The following is a 26,900-nucleotide window of genomic DNA, read 5'->3' as shown; positions in this document are numbered from 1 at the left end:
TCAGACAGAGCATATAAAGCACAGACAGTTTAGAGATTACTGATTAGAATGCGAATCTTTACACCTAACCTGCTGTTCAAGACCTGAAGTGGCTGATAATGCGAGTGGAAGGAGCACTGATCACAGTTTAAAGAGATGTGTATTGTCTCCAGACAGTACAGTAAGTGAGGTTTTGCAAACCCAGGCAAGTCACGGGGGTTACAGATAGTGCGACATGAACCCAAGATCCCTGTTGAGACCGTCCTCATGTGTGCGGAACTTGGCTATCAGTCTCTGTTCAGCGACTCTGCGCTGTCGTGTGTCATGAAGGCCGCCTTGGAGAATGCTTACCCGAAGGTCAGAGGCTGAATGCCCGTGACCACTGAAGTGTTCGCCAAGTGTTCTTTCATCCACAGAGGCTACAAACAGGTCGAAATCGTTGGATAATTGCCAGGGGCTTACAATTCCAGTTACTAAATCCCATGTCCAAACTCAGTGGAAACCACCTAAATCAGCGTGTGTGTGTGGTCTCTTATCAACTCCAGTACTTCCGACAGGGGAATATTGAAGTTTACATCCACCCATTATGAATGAGGTGAATTCATCATGGCAAAAAGCTGACAAATCACGTAGAGGATCTCTGACGGGTGGTTGGGTTTAGCTGTGCGTGGTTAAAACTCCACTAGCAGAGTGGAAAGGGCCAATTGGAAATCCAGAGACTGCCTGTGGGCGACTGTTTCCTTGTTCACTCAGTTTCGATTTTATATGTTGCAGGGGGATGTGCTACTTCCTGAAGGTGCTGCACAATGTGTCAGCAGCACCGCCGTGTGTGTGTGAAAGTGCGCTCGGCTCGTAGGGCAGTGCACCGACTGTAATGTGAAGATTTCCCCCAGCCCAGCTCCATCAGATCGGGGAGGTAAGACAGGCTTTGGAGTGGGTAGGGGTTACTACTGAGAGTAGCAAGCAACCTTCAGAAATGTCTGTGTACTCAAATTCACTTGACTGAATTCAGGAGTGCTTTTTAAACCTCTTGGATCTTGGATTTATTTGTTGTTTGGAAATTCCTATCGATTGGTAAAAAGGTAACCTGTTAAAGTGCGAAATCAGTCGTTTTTTTCTACTTGCGAGTGTGTGTAAGTGTTGTTGATAGGTCTCCCCACCACCTTTCTCTATTAAAATGGCGTTGCTGAGTGCAAACCAAACAGTGCTTGTTTTTTTTTAATGCTCTTTCTCCCAGTGGAAATGTTCTGTGCAAATTGGATTATTATTAGCTCTGCTTCTGCAATTCTTGAAGTCCGGCCAAACGATCAGCTGATTCCATCGCTGCTAGTTTGGAGGTGCTCCTTCACTCTGTCCGGGTCACGGCCCCTGTCACTGACCAGACAGAGCCACAGATTATAAACAGTGAGAAGAGGAACTGTGGCAGCAAGTTAGTTTCGAAAATCCCTGCTCCAGTGAATTTCTTGTAAATTATTATCTTTCCTGCTTTTTTCCCCCATTTCCCCCGCTACTTTAACTCAATTATATTGCGCAAGTATCCCTAAAAAGGCATCAAGCAGGGAAAATGTTAATTTTAATTTTGTGGGCAGCACAGTGGTTAGCACTGCTGCCTCACAGCGCCAAGGATTCGGGTTCAATTCCAGCCTTGGGTCACTGTCTGTGTGGAGTTTGCATGTTCTCCCGGTGTCTGCTCGGGTTTTCTTTGGGTGCTCTGGTTTCCACCCACAGTCCAAAGATGTGCGGGTTAGGTTGCTTGCCCAGGCTAAATGGCCCCTAGTGTCAGGGGGATTAACAGGATAAATATGTGGCGTTATGGGAATAGGGCCTGGGTGGGATTGTGGTTGATGCAGACTTGATGGGTCAAATGGCCTCGCTCTGCGCTGTAGGGATCCTATGAATATTGCTGAGATGTAAATCTAGAAACTGCGGTGGTAATGTCAGTGGATAAAAGTGAACTACATTTGTGGGCCATTCCTTTCATTCCTGTTTTAACACAGACTATGAATCACCTGGAGTAAAATGGTGAACAGAGAAATGTGCCTGAGCATTAGTAAAAATAACTACAGTGATCTTTGGTGAATAAACAGCAAGACAGTATATTAAACCAGTGAGGAACTGATATAACTTTGGTGTCTGCCCTCAACCCCAGCTTCCCCAGATTTAATTAATTTGGAAGAATGTAGAATTGAGCTCCTGAGAATAATTTGGGGGTCTGAGGTTGAACTACACAAACAAAACGTGTGATTTATAACTTATCTATCTAATCATTTAGTGCTGTAATAAAGCTTGTAGTTGAAGGCTTTAATCAGGTGTCAACTCTGTACAGTGCCTCATAACAGTGATATGTGAAACATTAACAATTGTGAGGTTATTAAGACATCATTACCACCACAGAATTTAAAATCAATTCTCAGTTGACCAGGAATTTTTGTGTCCCGTGATTGTGAAGAGCTGGTAAGATCTGAAATTATTAAGTCGTGATAATTTTTTTTAAGTTTCCATTATACTTCTTCAATGGCAAGAAAAGTTATAATGCAGAATAAGAAAATGTACTTTAAAAAACTTGTTTCACCATGAATCAAATATTTTTCAATTGCTTAATGTATAGATGTCCTTCCTGTCCACAAACATTACTCGCAGTAGCATTATAAAATCGTACCATTTATAATTGAAAAAACAATCTGAAACAGTATTTCGTGGCAAAACCCAATCTCAACATTTCAATGTTCATAATGGTAACATCAGCCAAGAAATTGATTTAGCACCTGCAGTCAGGCGTGAATTTAATGTTGGCAACAACAACCACAGCAAAACTATTGCATAAACTTGATCACCTTGCATCATCATGTTGTGCCCAGCCTGCTGGAGGATAGGGGTGGGGGGATGGAAGGTGAGTCGCATCCCAGCAGTTAAATGTTTTGGTTAGGAAGAGGAGGGAGGTCAAATAAGTCTGGAAAGGTAACCAATGGGAGGTTAAGTAGTTGCCAGCAGGACCCACTGTGTCAGCTCCTCCTGGTTCCACATTCAACTAAGCAAGTTGCTACCAGTTCCTTTAAAGTACTACTGATTTGGCACGAGTTAACTGACAGTAGTGTGATGGCCACATACTGCAGTCAGTCACAACCTAGTTTTGCAAAGGGACTTGCAATAGCCATTAGGTACTCAATTTACTTAGGTGATGATGGTCAGGCAGTAGGCCCCCTTTCATATAGTCTTGATTGTGCAGTACATGTTGTTGACCTGTGCTTGGTGAACGTGCATGTTAAATTAGTTAGGGTGCCAGAGTCTTCCAGGACATCCACCTGGTTTTGTGATTCAATTTCTGGACCCACATGTCAAGAGTGTACTAGGATATCAAGTGTAAAATCTTTTACCACCACATTTGTTAATGAATCAATCAAGTGTATTAGAATTGCAACTGAAATTCATAATGTCCAAATTAAGTTTTTAAGCAAAATAGAAAGCCAAAAGCTTACATTTCACAATTACATTACTACATTTGTCTAATAACTTAGCTTTTTTTGTCTTTTAATGGCTTTGTAGAACAAGTTTGATTCCTGACATTAGATTATGGTTTGCAACATTCTCCATTATTGGACAGAAGAACATAAGAAATAGGAGCAGGAGTAGGTCATCTAGGAGTAGGCCCTTCGAGCCTGCTCCGCCATTCAATATGATCATGGCTGATCTGAAGTGGATCAGTTTCACTTTCCTGCTTTCTCCCCATAACCCTTAATTCCCTTGTCTGTCAAAAACCTATCTACCCGTGACTTAAATATATTTAGTGAGGTAGCCTCCACCACTTCAACGGGCAGAGAATTCCAGAGATTCACCACCCTTTGAGTGAAGAAGTTCCTCCTCAACTCCGATCTAAACTGCCCCCCCCTTAACTTGAGGCTGTGCCCTCTAGTCCTGCTATCCTTTCTAAGTGGAAAGAATCTCTCTACCTCTACCCTATCCATCCCTTTCATTATCTTATACGTCTCTATAAGATCCCCCTCATCCTTCTAAACTCCAACGCAATCTGGATCGGATGCAATCTAGATGAAGTACATACCATGGCCAGAATTTTACCGGCATGTCTGCCCCGGTTCCGGGGACAGGCAAGGTTCGGAGAACAGCATTCTCCGTATTTAATGATCGTATGAACCTTGGGCAGACATGCCGGTAAAATTCCATCCAATATCTTTAATCAGTGGGCATGCAGAAAAATATGACAATACAACTGTATTTTCTTTTCTCAGTTAGAGACATAACCCTGTCATCGTCTTAAATAAAAATAGAAAATGCTAGAAAATGTCAGCAGGTCCAGCAGTATCTGTGCAGAGGGAAACATGGTTAAAGATTGAATCCTTATGATATTTCTTCAGAGTTAAAAAAGAGGGAAAAGTTGATGGCTTGCAAACTGTATAAGAGGGGATAGAGCAAAGTAGAAGGTTGGTGATAGGTGGGAGTTAGGAGAGATTGTAACAAAGATGTGTGGAGCACAAGACAGAGTAAGTGTTAATGACAGTGTGAAGAACTATGGAGGTGCTCATAGTGACATAAAGGTAAGATAGCAGAATATGTTAAAAGAAGAACAAAGATCAGTGCTCACTGAAAGCAAAGCTTAAGAACAAACTACAGGTGGCCAAGTGGGGAGTGGAGAGGATTTGTTTTGGACAAAAAAAACATTTTAGATATATAAAGGGCTCAAGATAGAGGAAAAAAGGTCACAGTCTAAAGTTGTTGAACTCAGTGTTGAGTCCCAAGAGCTGTAATTTGCCTAATTAGAATATGAGATGCAGCTCCTGCAATTTGCATTGGGTTTTGGTGGAACATTGTAGCAGACCAAAGATGGACATGTGGACACAAGAGCAAGACCTGAGTAGAAATAGCAAGCAACAGGAAGCTTGGGGTCATGTTTGCAGACCAAAAAAAGGTATTCCACAAAGGGGTCACCCAGTCTGCATCTAATTTCCCCAGTGTAGAGGAGACTACATTGGGAGCAGTGGATACAGTAGACCAAATTGAAGGAGATGCAAGTGAATGTTACTTCACATGAAAGGGGTGGGTGATGTACCTTCTGCAATTTGAAGGTGCATTAAGAAAGAAATGAAGAGCTGTGGTTGATGAAGGAGTAGAGGGAATGATCCCTGTGGAATGCTGACAGGGTGGGCAAGGGGAAGGTGCGCTTCGTGGTGACATCATGCAGGAGTTGGCAGAGGGTAATCCTTTGATGCAGAGGTTGGTGAGGTGAAATGTGTAAACCAGGGGACACTGTCAAGGTTCTGGTAGAGAGGGGGAGGAGAGCAGAGGTGCAGAAAATGGGTCAGACCCAATTGAATGCCCTGTCAATCACAGGGGGGAATCTTTGGTTAAAGAAAAAGGCAGGCATGTCAGAGGTGCCACTTTCGAGAGTGGTGTTGTGTTGTTGCCTTTCCTCACTAATCCTGATCTTCTGTACAAATTTTTAAAGGAAAGCTTGAGACGTTACAGTTCACTTGTCATGAAAAGCTGTTAATTCCTGATTGATTGTGACATGACAAGTATTACTGTGAACAAGACCCTCCCAAAAAATAATTTATTCATCACAAACAGAAGATACCAACCTGTTTCTTGTCCAATCTTCATTCTTCCATCTCCTTATCTTAAAACTGCCTTTGCTAAGTGTTTCCTAACATGGTTATGAAAATGCATGAATCATATGTCCTATAGTTTTAGCATGCAAATAAAGCACTTTTACCTAAAATTGTACCATGACAAATCAACACCCAAAAGCATCCAGGAAATGAATAACTTTGAACCATTTCATTGTTTCTAGCTGCAATACAAATCTACAAGCCATCTATAAGTTTAAAACTTTTATATGATATCAAATCCTTATCCACGTATTTTGCATTCTTCTGGTACCTCTGTTGTCATTGACCAAGCTGGCTCCCAGTTCAACAGCAATTAACTTTAAAATTTTCATTTTTGTTTTCAAATCCCACGCTGGTCTCGCTACTACTGTAACCTCTTCCAACCCTACACACTAAAGAGTTCTTTGTGCTCTTTCAATTTAGCGACCCTGATTTTAATGGCTTCATCACTGGGGGCCCTGCCTTCAGCCGCCTAATCTCTGAAATTCTCTCCCTAAACCTCTCCACCTCTTCCTCTCCTCTTCAAAGATGCAACTTAATATCAATCTCTCGTCCAAGCTTTTGGTCATCAGTCCTAACATCTCCTTGGGTGTTTTGCTGTTAAATGTTGTTTTAATGAGGCTTGCGTGAAGAGCCTTGGGACTTATTACATTAAAGATGCTATATAAATGCAAGTTCTTGATGTTGCATACTTGAAAGCCCCAACTTTTCCTAAAGCCCTTGCCTTGAATTTAATGGGGTTGATTGTTAGGCCTTCAGCAGACATCAACAGGATGGCAACAAGCTCAAAATTAGGTTGATAGCCTTACTGCGCGTCAACAGTGGCAATGTAGTTAGGCTCCATTTTGAAAGTTGCTATGCCCCCTTTAATGTGGAAATTGGTTGTCCTATGATATAAATAGGCAATTGTTATCTTTGTTGGAACTAGTTGGAATTTGCACCGTGCATGATTTGATCATTTTGATATTACAGAATAGACCCACCAAAGATGTATGTTGACTTATTTTGTGGTTTGCAGATAAGCAAGAGTACTTTCCTGGTGGCCAGAAAAATAGTTGAGTCACCATACCACTCCAGGAGCCCATCCTCCACATTTGTATTCCCCTCCTGACCATAATGTCCTGTTTAATGATCAAACAGCAAGGTCAGAACCAATATTATTCTACAAAATTGGCTCTATGCAAGAAGGCTTTTTCCAGCCATTTGATCTTATCCTTCTGGAATACAACCTATTTTTAACTACTCTGCTGCCTTACTAAACTTTATTCTGTACCAACACTCTCGAACACAGTATGGCAACTGTGCTGAATTCAAATTACCTATATTTGAAACACACAAAGATCAAAACCATAGGTATTAGAACATTGAGAGATTTGTGTTTTTTTTAGTGTCACAAGTAGTTTTACATTAACACTGCAATGAAGTTACTGTGAAATTCCCCTAGTTGCCACACTCCGGCACCAGTTAGGGTACACTAAGGAAAAATTTAGTATGGCCGATGCACCTAGCCAGCACGTCTTTCAGACTGTGGGAGGAAACTGGAGCACCCGGAGGAAACCCACGCAGACATGGGGAGAATGTGCAGACTCCACACAGTGACCCAAGCCAGGAATCGAACCTGGGACCCTGGTGCTGTGAGGCAGCAGTGCTAACCACTGTGTCACCGTTTTGCTTAATCTAATAGCGACAGTTTATCCTAACAAAACTTCTGCTGAACAAAATCCTCTGGAGTATCGTCTACTATTCTCAAAGAGAATTTGGGCACCATAGCAACTTAAACATACATAGAAACACAAAAGGAGCAGGAGGAAGCCATTTGGCCCTTTGAGCCTGCTCCGCCATTCATTATGATTACTGCGTCCAACTCAATAGCCTAATCCTGCTTTCCCCTCATAACCTTTGATCCCATTTGCCTCAAGTGCTATATCTAGCTGCCTCTTGAATACAATCAGTGTTTTGGCATCAACTATTTCCTGTACACTGAATTGAAGTTATTGGATGAGGTGTCTCCTGGTTTGGGAGTTTAGCATGTGGGATCACAATAAGGGTGCAACCACGTAGGGATGAGATTTCCTGTTGGTCTTTAACTTGGTGTTGTGAGACTTCTTGCCCAGTCCAACGCTGGCTTCTCCACATCATGAGATTTCCTCTCCAGGTTTGTGAATCTTTGGAATTCTTCTTCCAGAAAGCTGTGAATACTCCATCATGAATCTCAGGAAATCCAGGACTATTGGCGCCCTGCAGGGAAGTAGAGCCCAGATAAACCAGGCAGGCTCAAAGACCTACCTCAGCTGCTGCTTCTTAGGTTCTTAAGTCTTGACTGCACCTGGCTATCATTAATTTGGAGTGACACACACTCTGTGTTTATTAATAATAAATGTTTGTGCATACATCCTACTTTCATATACCCTACTGGGATATACAGATGTTTAGATTGAATGGCAGTGTAATTTACCCAGTGTTGATAGATGTGGTCAGTGAGTGTGACCTTCCATGCACTCTGCAGGGTCTAGTTGGCAGCCCCAGGAGCTGCAGCCGAGCTGTTTGAGCGGAGCCCGGCTGCTGACGATGCTGGAGAGCTGCGGATGTGGTGGAGCTGCGGCTGCTGCTGCTGCTGCCTTGGGGGAGCAAGACGGAAAGTGCGGGGATTTCCGATTAGTTGCCGCCGGCTAGCGCCTGCCTCAGTCCCCCGCTGCTGTGAACAAGTCGGCAGGCAAAGTCGACTTTCTAACCTTGGGGGGAATCTGCGCTAATTTCATTCCATTCCGGAGTTCAAAATAAACACCTTTTCCATTGCGAGGAGGAAGCAGACTAATTGTTGAAAATAATAGTCATTTTGAGTTGAATCTGGGGAAAAAAGATACATTCAGGTCTTTCATATATTCTTCCCTGTTTTACCAAAGATTATTGGGAAGTGGGACAAAGGGGCTGCAGTAAAATGGTTGGGCAAATTTGTTTAAAGGTGTAGTGGAAATGTTTTAAAATAAACTTGGATTTAGATCGTGCCTTTTAGAGGATGTCCCAACGTGCTTTGCAGTCAATCAAGTATCTTTTTCTGAAGTGTGGTCATTGTCGAATTAACCAATTTGCCCACAGCAAACTCCCACAAATAGCAATCTGAGCACATTATCTGTTTTTGTAAAGTTGGTTGAGGGATAAATATTGACCAGGATGCTGGGGAGAACTCCTTGCTCTTTTTCAAAGCAGACCATGGAATCTTTTACATCCACCTGAAAGGGCGATGGGGTCTTACTTTAACAGCTTATCCAAAATGTGTCACTTCCGAGAACACAGCACTCCTTCCCTCAGTAACGTACTGGAGAAATGGCCTTGATTTTTGTGCTTAAATCTTGAGTGGAACTTGATCCCGTGACCTACTGATTCATGATTCCAAATAAACCTGCTAGACTTTGACCTGGTGTTGTGAGACTTCTTACTACTGATTCAGAATGACCAAGTGCGCCACAGCTGACACAGTAGTTAAACTTGGGGGAAAAGATACATGTTAGAGAAAACTGCTTGTTGGTTTACAGTTTTGTTCCGATAATCTATCACTGACATGTTTCTACAGTAATTCTAGAGATATAGCAGGATGCAGCAAAAGTCCTTTGACATATTGATATCTTAGCATGCCATGTATGTCTGTATGTATGACCGGAAGGGAAACTAATAAAACTTGTTTGAACTGGGCTTGTACGCCTTAAACGAAACTCCAGTATTACTGTTATCAGTATTACTGATTTTTTTTTTCGCTGGGATTTGAGCATTTGAATGGGTCTTTCCTTCATGTTTCCACTAGGAAAATATGCACAGAATGAGCAGTCACTGCACTAGTTTCACCAACGTGAAGACACTGGAGTTTCCATTCATTAGCATAAGCTTGACTGTAAAATTGTCCATTAATCAGCACATTCATGCAATGTAATCAATGATTATCGATTTGTAACTGCACCAAGGCTGCCTCCATCATTACAAAAAGGAGTGAGATCGCTAGGGAAGGAGAGGTTCTTCAACTTTTTAAACTGATCGATCTGCAGTAGAGCAGGATCAGTTGATCAACTTCATATTCTTAGTGTTATTTTTTGGTTGGCTTTAATTGACTGCTTGTATGCCGGTAAAAACTGGGTATTGAAAATCTGAGACTCTAGTTTCAATGTCACAAAATCAGAAAAATACTGGAAAATCTCAGCATGTCTGGCAGCATTTGAGGAGGGAGTGTTTCAGTGTGATGGTTATGGACACAACTTACGCTTAAAATTCCAAGGACATTTGTGCTATTTCATTGCTTCTACCCAGATTAAGCTGGTATTTGGATGGAAATGATGAAACACTCCAGATATAAACTTTAAGTAGAATCATAGAATCCCTACTGTGCAGAAAGAGGTCATTTGGCCCATTGAGTTTGCACCAACTCTCCAACAGGGCATCCTACTCAAGCCCTATCCCCATAACCCCACATATTTACCCCACTAATTCTCCTAACCTATACATCTTGGGACAATTTAGCATGGCCAGTCCACCTAACCTGCACATCTTTGGACGGTGGGAGGAAACTAGAATATCTGGAGGAAATCCACACAGATATGGGGAGAACATGCAAACTCCACAATCACCAGAATTGAACCCACATCCCTGGCGCTGTGAGGCAGCAGTGCTAACCACTCTGCCACCATGCTGCCATTAAGTATATAGGGTAGTATAGTGGCACAATGGTTAGCACTGCTACCTCAGAGCACCAGGGACCTGGGTTTGATTCTGGCCTTGGGTCTATGTAGAGTTTGCATGTTCTGTCTGTGTCTGTGTGGGTTTTCTCCAGGTGCTCTGGTTAGGTGGATTGGCCATGCTAAATTGGAAACTTGATGGGCCAGATGCCTCTCCCTGCACTGTAGGGATTCTATAGATGCTATGAAAGTGGCTGTTTTGAAAATGGATGTAACATCAAAAAAAAACAAAAGAAAATAGAATAATATATAAATCATAGAATCCTACAGTGCAGGAGGCCATTCAGCCCATGCACCGACCATAATCCCACCCAGATCCTAGCCCCATAACCCCATGCATTTATCCTAGCTAGTCCCCCTGACACTAAGAGGCAATTTAGCATGGCCAATCCACCTAACCCACACATCTTTAGACTGTGCGAGCAAACAGAAGTACCCGGAGGAAACCCACGCAGAAAGTGCAATCTCCACATTGACAGTGACCTGAGGCCGAAATTGAACCTGTGTTCTGGTGCTGAAAGGCAGCAGTTCTAGCCACTGTGACATCGTGCAGCTTGGCACTTGAAGGAGGTTATCTTGTCGTTCAGACAATAGTGAAATAGGACCTAGAAATTAGAAACAATTAATATTAGTAAGAGAAAATGCTTAATAGCATTCACGGGATGCTGTCTGTGTTCATCCTGGACACAAATTAACTTTTTTTTGAAAAGGTATCTAAGTCAATGAAGGGGAATAATTAGTGGACCTAATGTGCTTTGGCTTTCAGAAGAGTTTAAATCCTTAAAATAAGTTCCACGGAGTTCATGACACCATCAAGTACGTCCTTTTTAAGGAGTGGCTGTGAAATGAATCTAGGAGTTGTTTTTCCTTCAATAAAATTGACAGAAAAACATTAAGTGAAAGACATTGGGGCAAATTTTACCGTCCCGCCTGCCGTGGGAATCAGTTTGGGTGAGGGGCGGACCATGGAAAGGTCTGTTGATCTCGGCTGGGATTTTCCGGTTTAGGGCCAAGCGTGGCCAGAAAATCCCGCCCATAACCTCAGCAAACCACTGTATTTCTATGCAGTGGTAAACCAGCAATATAAAAGAAGAGGGCCAGCTTAACCACTCAAAATAACTGCTCCCGGCCAGCAAAAAGGGCAAGTCCAACAATAGCAGCTCCAACATGGTGTATTATGGTAAAGAGCAAGTAGCAGCCATCCGCAGAGGAGCAGCACCACTGGATGTGGCGCACCTTGCAGTGCAAGTCAACATGCTCAGCAATCGCTGTGATGAAGAACATTCTGAGAAATAATTCTGATGAAGTAAAAATGTAGCTAGCAATATCTAGACAAGGGATGTCTAAAGATGGTCTGTGACTTTTGAATTCATGCTGGAATTCTAAATGCTGCTGCAAGATTGCATTGAATATAAAAGTAGGGAGGTCTTGCTGCAGCTGTATAGGGCATTGGTGAGGCCGCAGCTGGAGTACTGTGTGCAGTTTTGGGCGCCGCACCTGCGCAAGGATATTTTGGCCTTGGAGGGAGTGCAGAGGAGGTTTACTAGGCTGATACCGGAGTTGAGGGGGTTGAGCTATGAGGAGAGGCTGAATAAACTAGGCTTGTACTCGTTAGAGTTTAGAAGAATGAGGGGAGATCTCATTGAGACGTATAAGATGATGAATGGGATGGATAGGATAGAGGTGGAAAGACTCTTCCCGCTCAAAAAAGACAGTAGGACTAGGGGGCACAGCCTCAAGATAAAGGGGGGGCAGTTCAGAACGGAGTTGAGGAGGAACTTCTTCACTCAAAGGGTGGTGAATCTCTGGAATTCTCTGCCCGTTGAAGTGGTGGAGGCTGCCTCGCTAAATATTTTTAAGAAGCGGGTTGATGGGTTTTTGATAAGAGAGGGGATTAAGGGTTATGGGGAGAGGGCGGGAAAGTGGAACTGAGCCACGACAGATCAGCCATGATCTTATTGAATGGCGGGGCAGGCTCGAAGGGCCAGATGGCCTACTCCTGCTCCTATTTCTTATGTTCTTATGTTCTTATGTTCATACTGTATTGTTGATTGTAGTTGTTTGTTGAATAAGCATACATATGAAGTAATTTCACCTGTGTTTTACGTAAGAAGTTGTCTACTAAAAAGTAGTGCAGTGACTAAAGCATCTTTAGGTCAACTTTCCAAAAATCATCTTCCAAACCCACAACAAATAGAACAAAAAGAGCTGCAGGCACATAGGGACACCACCACCTTGAAGTTCCCCTCCTGGCCACACACCACCCTGACTTGAAAGTATATTGCCGTTCCTTAGCTGTCGCTAGGTCACAGTCCTGGAACGCTCTAACAGCAAATGGACTGCAGCAGTTTAAGAAAACAGCTTACCATTACTTTCCCATGGGCAATTAGGAATGATGTGGAGATGCTGACATTGGACTGGGGTAAACACAGTAAGAAGCCTCTTCCCCAACCGGGAGAGAACAGTCTTACCTGGTGATTGTCCAACGGTGTTCATTCATCCATTGCTACGACAATGGGGAACACCTCAGCGGTCACGGGCATTCAGCCTCTGATCTTCGGGTAAACGTTCTCCAAGGCAGCCTTCACGACAGCGCAGAGTCGCTGAGCAGAAACTGATAGTCAAGTTCTGCACACATGAGGACGGCCTCAACTGGAATCTTGGGTTCATGTCGCACTATCTTAACACCCATGATTTGCCTGAACTTGTAACATCTCACTTACTGACCTGTCTGGAGACAATACACATCTCTTTAACCTATGCTTAATGCTATCTCCACTCACATTGTTTGCACCTTTAAGACTTGATTAGCAGATTAGCTGTAAAGACTTGCATTCTAATCAGTATTCTGTAAACTGTGTGTGCCGTTATATGCCCTGTTTCTGATCAGAACTTTCCACTCACCTGACGAAGGAACAGCGTTCCGAAAGCTTGTGGCGTTTACTATCAAATAAACCTGTTGGACCTTAACCTGGTGTTATGAGACTTCTTACTGCAATTAGGGATGGACAATAAATGCTGGGCTAGCCAGCGATGCCCAAGGAATGAAGAAAAATAAAATTGGCCCAGTACTAATGGTTGTTGGAAAAACACTCCTGTAAAGAGCTTTTGGACATATTATGGACACCATATCAATGCAAGTTACTGTTGAGGGTCTAGCCATCCAGAATTTTAAAGCACATCAAATCAAACAAAAATGAATATGATAGAAATTAGAATAAATATTCCATCTGGTGCTCACTTCAGGGAAATGTATACTTTTCCTATTTAAATTATTCTAAATTAGTATGAGGAACATGTTTGGTAACAGCAATTCTTAGTATTAATTGAGAAAAGGAAGAGAAAACATGCATTTAGTTGCTAACACTCTAAAACAGGAAGTTGTGGGTTGAAACTGCTCCACACACACAAACTACATGATGTCCTAGAGTGGGATTTGAACCCGTGATATCCTGACTCACATGTAAACGGGGCAGGGGGAGTCACACTGCAGTGAAGCACTGTGGGAGTGTTTTGTTGTAAGAAATACTGGCAGAAATCTTCAGATCAGCAAACAGCCAATGATGTTTTCTGCATCCCAACTATATTGGCGCAACTGTGTTGAACTGGAGCAGAATTGGGCCAGCACAGACTTTCCAAGGCAAGATGGGCAAGTGTAGAAGATGGAGAAAGTGAGAACATATCCCTTTTTATGACAGTAAGTGCCATTGTCAGGTAAATTTTAAAGATGTTAAGACTTTCACTGAGTCAAGTGGTGGGTAGTCAGGTCAGGATGTAGGCAAGTTGGGGGTGGTTAGGTCAGGTTGGAGGGTAAGATAGTTGGGGATTAGTTAAGTTTGGATGGGGTCCCTTTTCTCTGATGCCGGAGTGTGCGACTAGGGGATTTTCACAGTAACCTCATTGCAGTGTTAATGTAAGCCTACTTATGACACTAATAAATAGACTTTAAACTTATTTATTTTCCAACTTTGGTTTTGAATTGATTTATTATTTTCACGCATTGGGATACAGTGAAAAGTATCGTTTCTCGTGCACTATACAGATTAAGCATACCATTCATAAAGTCCATCAGGGAGAATGAAAGGAGAGAATGCAGAATATAGTGTTACAGTCATAGCTAGGGTATAGAGAAAATCAGCTTCATATAAGGTAGGACCATTCAAAAGTTTGACAGCAGCAGGGAAGAAGCTATTCTTGAGTCAGGAGAACCACGTTTCTTGCATTCAGAAAGCTTTTATGTGATTGATGAACATTCAAAAAAGGAACTTTAATGGTCCATTAATGTAAGGTTACATGAAGGACTCTGATGTAAGACTTTCATTCTAGGATCATGAACAGTAAAACAATGAGTAGAGCTGCGAACCTCTTGGTTTTAGGACCATGAAAAGTTAAATCGTGTATGGAGACCATACGGCCCATCTTGTCCATGTGGGCCCAAGGACACCCAGGTGCCTTTTCTAATCCCATTTTGTTGCAACAGTGAAGGTTCTGTCAGGCTCTCGCCAACTAAGTGTTGGACAGAATTTAGTTCATTCCTCTAAGTGCTTTTCCCCACCTTTCCAACCGCATCTCCTTCTCTTGTATCATTTACACACAATTCAGTAGTTGATAGAAGCTGATCAAAAACACAGGAATAATCAATTCATCTGTTTGTTGTATCAGAAACTGGGGCAGAAGTGCTGGGTTGAACATAGTGGAATGGAAAGCCTTTTGTTATTGTCAATGTCATTGGCTTGTCTTTTTTTTGGAGACAACTACCTTTGAAAATCTTTATATTTGTACCTATACACCATGCACTTCTTAAATTTTAACAAGCACTCAATAGATACTGAGAGGAAAGGCCATCTTAGTTCATAATTTTCTGTAAGTGCTCCTTAATGTAGTGTTAGGCATGTGATTTTATTCTGGGATTATGTTGCGTAGCACTAGAGTCATAACAAAACCAAAACTTGGGGGAGTATTTGGATTGCGAAAGCTTTTTTCTTGAAGTCCCGAAAAAATGTATTTGTGGTTGTATTTGCATGCTGGCAATAAATCAAACTCACCATAAAAAATAAAATTTTGCCCATTTCAGTCTTAAGTACGCTTATAGGTGTTAATTACAGCCAAACAACCTCTCTTGCACAGAAAAGTAGCCACTACAATTGTAGAGTCTATTCCCTCAGCTTTCAATTGATAGAGATTTAAAAACATAAAATCCTATTTTTAAATTTTTTTCTCTCTTGTTAAAATCTTAATCCACCCACTCTAATTTACACTTCCTTGTGCTAATTTCAAAATCCTTAGTACTTATGGAGATAAACTGTTGCTTGTCCTATTCACTCAGCTCTCAGATGCCCTGTTTCTCTTCCTGTGACATTATCAGCTCACACTTTTAGTAACTTTTAGTTATGCAAATTTGTTTAATATCTAACTGTGCAAGAGCAGGAGTATCTAGCATAGCTTCTAGATATTGTTAGAAGAAAACATTTCGGATTTTAATGTATATATTTAGCCTCAGTCACTGTTAATGAAGTGGGTTGTTTGACAGGGAAACAATGGTTTCCAATTCCACAGCAATTAATTAAAACGCTATTGTTGCTGTTGTACTTTAATGGTGATAGTGAGCACCTATTTAGTGTGTAAGCATAAGGCGGCACGGTAGCACAATGATTAGTGCTACTGCTTCACAGCTCCAGGAACCTGGGTTCGATTCCCAGCTTGGGTCACTGTCTGTGTGGAGTTTGCGCATTCTCCTCGTGTCTGCGTGGGTTTCTTCTGGCTGCTCCGGTTTCCTCCCACAGTCCAAAGATGTGCAGGTTAAGTTTGATTAGGCATACTAAAATTGCCCCATAGTGTCCTGAGATGTGTAGGTTAGAGGGATTAGTGGGTAAAATATGTAGGGATATGGGGGTAAGGCCTGGGTGGGATTGTGGTTGGTGCAGACTCGATGGTCTCCTTCTGTACTGTAGGGATTCTATGATTCATACAAAACAGAGGAATGTAAGCCAATATTTTCAATAAATTAAAGGTTTCATAATTCAATCTTATTTTTAAATATTCAAGAGAACCAGAAATGATTCTCTTGCTTTGAAATTATGCTACTCAATTGTTCACTCTCAGAAGAATTATCCACTGTTTTAATGGAAATGGAAATAGCCTGTATATACATATTTTGTACAGTTGTATATACAGTGCTTGTGCACAGTGTTAGTTTGAGATTGTTGGTATGCTGTGCATATACAGGGAACAATACATGTTTGATGAGCGAAGTATTTCCCCTGGGGTTAGATTATCTTACTTCACAAATTCGCCTTCACCATCATTACAGAATCCGCTCCACCCCAACCCATTGACAAGTGTGAGGCAGAGAATTATAACTAGTTGTGTTTGAATATGTTGCACAAAGTTATACGGTCTGCAGCGTGGCACAAGATAGGATTACCACTCTACCTTGAGGTGATCATGATAATCCACTTGAGCTTTATTCTTTTGGTACATGATGATAGTTCACCCCATTTGCTGCCTTGAGACGTGCAGTGGATTACCTCATTTGCAGTTAGTGACAACAGTTTATTTGTTGGTAGAGGAGAACAAAAATAAATGACCCTGTTGACATTTTGTTGATAAATGTTGGCCAAATCAATCTAAAAAAAAATCTATTGACATCTAATCAACTTATCTAATGTTGCGGTGCAAATATATAAACAGACTGGCTTGATTTTTTTTGGCTGTATTTATACTATAGTTGCGGATCTGAGACCAGTAAATGTTGACTGCAATGTGATTCAGCCCAAAGTGAGATGACCTGATACTAGGCTGATACCGGAGTTGAGGGGGTTGAGCTATGAGGAGAGGCTGAATAGACTGGGCTTGTACTCGTTAGAGTTTAGAAGGATGAGGGGAGATCTCATTGAGACGTATAAGATGATGAAAGGGATGGATAGGGTAGAGGTGGAGAGGTTCTTCCCACTCAGAAAGGACAGCAGGACTAGAGGGCACAGCCTCAAGATAAGGGGGGGTTGCAGTTTAGAACGGAGTTGAGGCGGAACTTCTTCACTCAAAGGGTGGTGAATCTCTGGAATTCTCTGCCTGTTGAAGTGGTTGAGGCTACCTCGCTAAATATATTTAAGACGCGGGTAGATAGGTTTTTAGTAGGCAAGGGGATTAAGGGTTATGGGGAGAAAGCAGGAAAGTGGAACTGAGCCGCTTCAGATCAGCCATGATCTTGTTGAATGGCGGGGCAGGCTCGAAGGGCTAGATGGCCTACTCCTGCTCCTATTTCTTATGTTCTTACGACCTGACACTACTTGTTTTGCTGCACTCAGAAATCAGATTGAGACCCGACTCCTGAATTATGCTACCTCTTTTTGCATTGATATTTATCAAAACCATCCTGGTTACTACTCCAGAAGATTTCCAGTTTACAACCCATCAACGATTGGCTGAAATAAGCTAAATTTGTCAATGAATCAGATAACTGTTTTCTTGAAATTGTTGATGCCGCTAAAACTGGAAGCAACTGTTTAATTTTTACGCAGGTTTAACAATTAATTTCTTGTTTACTTCCCAAATCTTGAAACATTTAGGGAATGAACTACCAATAATTTATTTTAAGAATGGATTGTTAGAATTCTTAAAAATGTTGTCATGATGTGAAAAAACCACAGTGAGATCTTTTTAAACAGAGTGGTTTGAGTTTCATTGTTTAAGGTTGGGATTAGTGTGAGTTTGGGACTTTTTGAAAGTTTTAGCAATTATCTGATTAAAATCAGTCAGATGTTCCTATCAATGCAACAGCTCCAAAGTAGAGATGTTTATCATTCATTTTGTTTCTCTTAATTTTTTTCCTTTATTGGTTTTCTTGTTAAATTTCTCTCCTCTCCTCTTGAAGCTGTTGATTCCTCAATAGGATACTTCCATAGCTTCTGTGTGTCCAACAACTTTTCCCCTAGGTGTCCATTATTAAGTGGTAAGCTTTGATGATGAGCTTCAGAAGAGTATTTCAACACGGGTTTATCAAACCTATGTTTACCTGATGCCCAAACCCTCGTAGAAAGTTACTGCAACTTCCCTAACCTGGCAATGCTATCAATTGTTCCTTTCTTGGACAGCACCTTCCAAATGCACAACTGCTACCATCCAGGAAGACAAGGGCAGCAGGAATATGGGAACACTGTCACCTGGAAGTTCCCTTTCAAGTCACTCACAATCCTAGCTTGGAACTAAGGGGACAATTCTCACAAAAGTGCTGAATTGGTGAGAAAGCTGTTCTAGATCACGACTGTTTTTTCAGTGCAGCTTCAGAGATGAATCTCTGCACTCCATGCAATGCAGAGCTCACAACAGTAAAAATCATTAAAAACCCAGGGGCAGGGTCTATTCGTGCCAGAGTCTGACCGTTCAGGAACTCTCCAATGCACAGTGGCCCCGATCTGTCAATCTCCCCATTTGCTGGCTAGCTCATCACTGGCCAACCCAGGACTTCCGCAATGCTGCCCCTCCAGCACCACCACCAACCCCCGCATCCCCCCCCCCCCCCCAACCACCCACCCATGGCCTGATTGTAGCCGTCATAACAATTCCTGGGCCACCCTGACCTTCCCCAGCCCCGTAGTGCCCCAATGTCCAGCCCCCTGCACCCAGCAGTGGTGATCCCCCTCGCCCCAGCAGACCCCTCCCTGCTGACCCCCTCCACCCCCCCTGGGGTCAGACCCCCCCTCCCCGGGAGGCAGATCCTTCCCCTGGGAGGCAGACTCTCCCACCCAGCCCACTCCAATTGCTGGCCTCCTTCCAGCCCAGGCCGATCCCCAAGAAGAATGGCAACAGGACACCCCCCACCTCCACCAATTATTCCTAGGCCACACCTACAATAGGCAGTGCCAAGATGCCCTCTGGGCATGAGCACTTTGCTCCTTGGGCAGTGCCAAGGGGCACAGGCTGGCACTGCCAGGGTGCTCACGCACAGGAGACACTAACCCCCCCCGCCACCCAACTCCTAGGAGGGCCCGATTGCCCCACCTTCATTCCAGCGGGATCTCCCGCTAGTTCCCCAAATGTGGGGATCTACTCTAAACCCCACTGGAATAAAATTCTTTCAGGCCCGGCACGGAACTTGCTGGGCCCAATAATCACATGCAAACATGTTTAAACTATATTAAAAAAAGATTCAAATCACATACCTCTCTTCCTGCCAGTGGTCCGGACTGTGACTGTTCTCCGGTTTTTCAATGCACACAGGGCCATATCCTTACCTCTCCAAAGTGCTATCCAATCAAATCCACAAACTTCCGACGTGTTCCTATCAGGTTTAATCTGCACATATCAAGTCTCAAACAGTGCTCATAACAAAGCCACATAGGTGAAGGCAGCTGCTGATTGCCATGGACAGATGCCTCTGTGAAATATATATGCATAAATCTCGACTTAGACTTGTTTCCTTGCTTGTGAAAATGGTAGGTGTTGTGTTTGGGGAGGGACCTCTGGGTTTGGGCTTCTTCCACTCTCCATCGTAGCGAATATCCAGGCCTTTGTGTTTGAAATTCTCCTCCACAGTGAGGAATGAAAGTTGGGCCACTGAATATTTGCAAAGCTGAGTTAGGCAGACTCTTGATAGACAAGAGGGTCCAGGGTTAAGGGAGGGCAGGCAGAAAAGCCACGATCAGATCAGCGGGGGCGGGGTTGCTGAATGGCCTACTGCTGCTTATATTTCTTGTGTTCTTATGCTTGAATTGTACTTTTAATTTGTGGCATTCTTTTTGACCTTTTATGTAGTAAAAATAGGGGAGCGCCGTAACATTTGTTGCACTACAGATACAAAAATATGGAAGCACAGGAAAATACGGAATTGAAAATTATATTCAGTTAGTGACATGAGGACACCAATTAAAAACAACTTTTCACCAGCCTCCCCTATCCTGTTATAGTTTCTTACACCATCTGTTGTTTCATATTGAAGATGTTGCTGTGATATCTACAGAAAGATCAAGAAGATAAAAAGCTGAAACAATTCTATGGTATACCTCTGCCATTAAATAAAAAGTGGTTTGGTTCCTCCCTTCCTGAAGCTGTTGACTTCCTGTTACCCTCTCAGCGATCAGGCTGGAGCCACTGGGGAGACACTTCATTGGAACAAGACAAGATGCAAGACACTTGGGGTGCAATGGCCTAACTTGCTGCCTGATTGAAATAAATGAAACTGTACATGCTGTGGCTTCAGTCAAGGGTCTGTCTGATTGGGTGGCACGGTAGGACAGTGGTTAGCACTGCTGCCTCACAGTGCCTGGGACACGGGTTTGATTCCCAGCTTGGGTCACTGTCTGTGTGAATTTGCACATTCTCCCCCTGTCTGCATGGGTTTCCCCCAAGTGCTCCAGTTTCCCCCCACATCTAAAGATGTGCGGGATAGGTGGATTGACCATGCTAAATTGCTCTTTTGTGTCAGGGGGACTAACTAGCATAAGAACATAAGAACATAAGAAATAGGAGCAGGAGTAGGCCATCCAGCCCTTCGAGCCTGCCCCGCCATTCAATAAGATCATGGCTGATCTGTCGCTGCTCAGTTCCACTTTCCCGCCCTCTCCCCATAACCCTTAATCCCCTCTCCTATCAAAAACCCATCAACCCGTGTCTTAAAAATATTTAGCGAGGCAGCCTCCACCACTTCAACGGGCAGAGAATTCCAGAGATTCACCACCCTTTGAGTGAAGAAGTTCCTCCTCAACTCTGCTCTAAACCACCCCCCTTTTATCTTGAGGCTGTGCCCCCTAGTCCTATTGTCTTTTTTGAGCGGGAAGAGTCTTTCCACCTCTATCCTATCCATCCCATTCATCATCTTATACATCTCAATGAGATCTCCTCTCATTCTTCTAAACTCTAACGAGTACAAGCCCAGTTTATTCAGCCTCTCCTCATAGCTCAACCCCCTCAACTCCGGTATCAGCCTAGTAAACCTCCTCTGCACTCCCTCCAAGGCCAAAATATCTTTGCGCAGGTGCGGCGCCCAAAAATGCACACAGTACTCCAGTTGCGGCCTCACCAATGCCCTATACAGCTGCAGCAAGACCTCCCTACTTTTATATTCAATCCCCTTCGCTATGAAGGCCAGCATCCCATTCGCCTTCCTGACCACCTGCTGCACCTGCAAGCTGGGTTTTTGCGACTCATGCACAAGGACCCCGAGGTCCCTCTGCACCGTCGCCTGCTGCAGTTTTTCGCCTCGTAAGTAATAGTCCTTCCTACCATTTTTCCTACCAAAGTGGACCACCTCACACTTGCCAACATTAAATTCCATTTGCCATTTCCTGGCCCATTCGCCCAGCCTATCTAGATCCTTCTGCAGACTCTCCACACCCTCCGCACAATTTGCCGTTCCCCCAATCTTGGTGTCATCAGCAAATTTCGACACTCTACACTCGGTTCCCTCCTCCAGATCATCTATATAAATGGTAAAAAGCTGAGGCCCCAGCACCGACCCCTGGGGCACTCCACTAGTCACCATCCGCCAATCCGAATAGCACCCGTTGACCCCCACTCTCTGCCTCCTATTTGACAACCAATCTTCTATCCACGCTAACACCTTACCCCCAACTCCATGTCCCTCGACCTTCTGCAATAACCTCTTGTGAGGCACTTTGTCAAACGCTTTCTGAAAATCTAGAAAGACCACATCCACCGGCTCTCCTCTATCCACTGCCCTAGACACATCTTCATAGAACTCCAGTAAATTTGTCAGACACGACTTCCCTTTAATGAAACTGTGCTGCGTCTGCTCTATCAAGCAATTCCCTTCAAGATGCCTCGCAATTTCCTCCTTGATGACAGATTCTAACATTTTACCTACCACAGATGTTAAACTAACCGGCCTATAATTCCCCGCCTTTTGCCTGGCACCCTTCTTAAACAACGGCGTAACATTAGCCGTTTTCCAATCATCCGGCACTTCCCCGGAATCCAGCGACGTTTGGAAAATAACCACCAAGGCATCCACTATCACCTCCGCCATTTCTTTCATAAGAACATAAGAAATAGGAGCAGGAGTAGGCCATCTAGCCCTTCGAGCCTGCCCCGCCATTCAATAAGATCATGGCTGATCTGTTGTGGCTCAGTTCCACTTTCCCGCCCTCTCCCCATAACCCTTAATCCCCTCTCTTATCAAGAACCCATCAACCCGCTTCTTAAAAATATTTAGCGAGGCAGCCTCCACCACTTCAACGGGCAGAGAATTCCAGAGATTCACCACCCTTTGAGTGAAGAAGTTCCTCCTCAACTCCGTTCTAAACCGCCTCCCCTTTATCTTGAGGCTGTGCCCCCTAGTCCTACTGTCTTTTTTGAGCGGGAAGAGTCTCTCCACCTCTATCCTATCCATCCCATTCATCATCTTATACGTCTCAATGAGATCTCCCCTCATTCTTCTAAACTCTAACGAGTACAAGCCTAGTTTATTCAGCCTCTCCTCATAGCTCAATCCCCTCAACTCCGGTAACAGCCTAGTAAACCTCCTCTGCACTCCCTCCAGGGCCAAAATATCCTTGCGCAGGTGCGGCGCCCAAAACTGCACACAGTACTCCAGCTGCGGCCTCACCAATGCCCTATACAGCTGCAGCAAGACCTCCCTACTTTTATATTCAATCCCCCTCGCTATGAAGGCCAGCATCCCATTCGCCTTCCTGACCACCTGCTGCACCTGCAAGCTGGGTTTTTGCGACTCATGCACAAGGACCCCGAGGTCCCTCTGCACCGTCGCCTGCTGCAGTTTTTCGCCACGTAAGTAATAGTCCTTCCTACCACTATTCCTACCAAAGTGGACCACCTCACACTTGCCAACATTAAATTCCATTTGCCATTTCCTGGCCCATTCGCCCAGCCTATCTAGATCCTTCTGCAGACTCTCCACACCCTCCGCACAATTTGCCTTTCCCCCAATCTTGGTGTCATCAGCAAATTTCGACACCCTGCACTCGGTTCCCTCCTCCAGATCATCTATATAAATGGTAAATAGCTGAGGCCCCAGCACCGACCCCTGGGGCACCCCACTAGTCACCAACCGCCAATCCGAATAGCACCCATTGACCCCCACTCTCTGCCTCCTATTTGACAACCAATCTTCTATCCACGCTAACACCCTACCCCCAACTCCATGTCCCTCGACCTTCTGCAATAACCTCTTGTGAGGTACCTTGTCAAACGCCTTCTGAAAATCCAGAAAGACCACATCCACCGGCTCTCCTCTATCCACTGCCCTAGACACATCCTCATAGAACTCCAGTAAATTTGTCAGACACGACTTCCCTTTAATGAAACCGTGTTGCGTCCGCCCTATCAAGCAATTCCCTTCAAGATGCCTCGCAATTTCCTCCTTAATGACGGATTCTAACATTTTACCTACCACAGACGTTAAACTAACCGGCCTATAATTCCCCGCCTTTTGCCTGGCACCCTTCTTAAACAACGGCGTAACATTAGCCGTTTTCCAATCTTCCGGCACTTCCCCGGAATCCAGCGACGTCTGGAAAATAACCACCAAGGCATCCACTATAACCTCCGCCATTTCTTTCAGAACCCTCGGATGCATTCCATCCGGTCCTGGGGACTTGTCCACAATCAGCCCCTCCAGTCTGTCGAGCACCACCTCTCTAGTAACAGTAATGTCATTAAGACCCTCCATTCCTACCACCTTTCCATCTCTAACACCCGGCAAATTATTCACGTCCTCCTCCGTGAAGACAGAAACAAAACCCTCGGATGCATTCCATCCGGTCCTGGGGACTTGTCCACAATCAGCCCCTCCAGTCTGTCGAGCACCGCCTTTCTAGTAACAGTAATGTCATTAAGACCCTCCAGTCCTACCACCTTTCTATCGCTAACACCCGGCAAATTATTCACGTCCTCCTCCGTGAAGACAGAAACAAAAAAATTATTCAATACCTTAGCCATATCCCCATCCCCTACCACTAGGTCCCCTTTCTCATCCTCTAAAGGACCAACATTCACCCTAGCCAGCCTCTTCCTTTTTATATATTTATAAAAACTCTTGCTATCCTTTTTTATATTAAGCGCTAGCCCAGCTTCATAGTTTCTCCTACCCTTCCTTATCAACTTCTTTGTCAATCTTTGTTGACATTTAAACCTCTCCCAATCCTCTTCTCGCCCACTACTCTTAGCTACTCTAAATTCCTCCGCTTTTAGTTTAACACTTTCCTTCACCTCCTTTGTTATCCACGGCTTATTACCTCTCCTCCTACTATCCTTTTTGACCATCGGAATAAATTTCCGTTGAGCACCAAGAAAGATCTCCTTAAAGATCCTCCACTGCTCCTTAACAGACCTTCCCTCCAACGCGCTCTCCCAGTCCACATTCGCCAATTCTTCTCTCATCCTACCGTATTTCCCTCTATTCAAACAAAGGACGCGTGTCCGGGAACCCACTTTCTCCTCCTCCATCTGCACCAGAAACTCCACCATACAATGATCACTCTCCCCAAGAGGATCCTTCACCACAAGGTCCCTAATTCTACCCGCCTCATTACATAGCACCAGATCCAAGATAGCTCGCTCCCTCGTCGGCTCCAACACACACTGTTCGAGGAAACTATCCCGGCAGCATTCCAAGAACTCTTCCTCGAGCCCCCCACGTCCAACATGGGTCGACCAATCAATATGCAGATTGAAATCCCCCATAACTACGGCCGTCCCATTCTTGCACGCCGCACTTATTTGCGCGTTAACAGCCCTCCCCATCTCCAGATCATTATTCGGGGGCCTATAGACAACACCCACCAGCGTCTTCCTCCCTTTGCTGTTCCTAATCTCCACCCACAACGATTCCACCCTCTGCTCCTTGGCTCCAATATCATCCCTTGCTACCACCGTGATGCTATCCTTAATCAGCATAGCTACGCCCCCCCCCTTTTCCCTCCTGTCTATCCTTCCTAAACACTTGATAGCCCTGTACATTCAGCTCCCAGTCCCTGTCACCCTGCAGCCACGTCTCTGTAATGGCCACCAGATCGTATCCATTTGTGTCGATCTGCGCCATCAGCTCATCCACTTTATTCCGAATGCTTCGTGCATTCAGATAAAGTGCTTTCATCCTAGCCTTCACCTGGACCCTATTTGTCGCAACGCCACCAACTATACTCACGCCCCCTACTCCCTCTATTATTGGGACATCCTCGGCCTCTTCCCTTACATGTACACTTTCCTTAACTTTAGACCTCGTAAGGTCACCTACCCTCACACCCCCCCCCCCCCCCCCCCCCCCACCCCCTAATTAGTTTAAAGCCCTGTCTACAGTCCTCTTTACTCGATTCGCCAACACTCTGGTCCCAGCACGGTTCAGACCAACCCCATCCCTCCCGAACAGGTCCCACCTACCCCAATACTGGTGCCAATGCCCCATAAATTCAAACCCATTCCTCCCACACCAATCCCTGAGCCACCCATTCACTTCCTTAATCCTGTCAACCCTACGCCCATCTGCACACGGTTCAGGCAGTAGCCCAGAGATAACCACCTTGTCGGTTCTACTTCTTAATTCCATTCCAAGCTTTTCATACTCCCTCCCCAGATTCTCAGTCTGCATTTTGCTTACGTCGCCGGCACCCACATGTACCACAACGACCGGATTCTCACCCTCCCACTCCAGGTTCCTCTGCAGCCCAGCTGCAACATCCCGTACCCGAGCACCAGGCAGACAACACACCCTTCTGTGCACTTTGTCATTGTGACAAAGGACAGTGTCAATACCCTTCACCCCACTATCCCCAATAACTACTACGTTCCTTTTCCTTTTCTCTTTGCCTATGTCCTGCTGCAGCACTGTACCGTGTGCAGCTTGCTCACCAACCAACCATGCATAAATGCATGGGGTTATGGGGATAGAGCCTGCATGGGATTGTGGTCAGTGCAGATTCGATGAGCTGAATGACCTCTTCCTACACTGTAGGATTCTATTTGAGTACCTTCTATGCTCCTCAAATACTTTTGGATAAGAGGACCCCTTTTCAAATGGATCTGTCATCATGCAACTCCTACTTCAAATGAAATGTATAATAATCATAATAAGAAGGTACCACAGATAACATGGATGTTTCTGCTCTCACTGTACAGTCTTTATATCCTTGGCCAGAGAACAGATAGAGCAGGGGTCTGTCTGATCGGGTGGCACATTAGGATAGTGGTTAGCACTGCTGCCTCACAGTGCCATGGACACAGGTTTGATTCCCAGCTTGGCCAGAGAACAGATAGAGCAGGGCTCTGGAAAGAGCAAAACAGGACGAAAACCCTAGGGGAACAGGGGGAGGGCAGCAGTACTACAAAAGCAATGCTTGAAAAGGTCAGGTGTATGGGGAGAGCAAGAACAGAGAAGGCAGGAGCCTGGAGAGAGACAGCAAGAGCACATACATAGCAGTAGCACAGAGGCAACAGGAGCAAAGAGAGAGCAGGAGATTGGAGAAAGCAGTAACACAGAGTGTAGGTGTATGAAAGAGTAGGAGCCTGGTGGGGAGCAGAGCAAGGAGAATGCCTCTGGCCATCGCTTACTCTTGCCCATTTTGCCCACCTGTAAGGCTGACCCTGTATTGCAAAACCCCTGGAAAGT

The 26,900-nt window shown here is 44.3% G+C and overlaps 1 protein-coding gene across 1 annotated transcript in view; it reads left to right on the top strand.

Moving 5' to 3' along the window:
• Nucleotides 1–760: 760 nt before the first annotated feature.
• LOC145350995 (TNF receptor-associated factor 5-like) overlaps nt 761–26,900 on the top strand; it is a 54,700-nt gene continuing 28,560 nt past the window's right edge. The window contains exon 1 of the mRNA XM_080200560.1: nt 761–895. The gene's annotated coding sequence lies outside the window, so the exon portion shown is untranslated. The remainder of the gene's footprint in view (nt 896–26,900) is intronic.

This window comes from Carcharhinus amblyrhynchos, chromosome 12 (genome assembly GCF_965287045.1).
Source record: "Carcharhinus amblyrhynchos chromosome 12, sCarAmb.v2.hapA, whole genome shotgun sequence".
NCBI lineage: Eukaryota > Metazoa > Chordata > Chondrichthyes > Carcharhiniformes > Carcharhinidae > Carcharhinus > Carcharhinus amblyrhynchos.
Note: the sequence above shows the minus strand (reverse complement) of the source record. Positions and strands in the feature narration are given on the sequence as shown.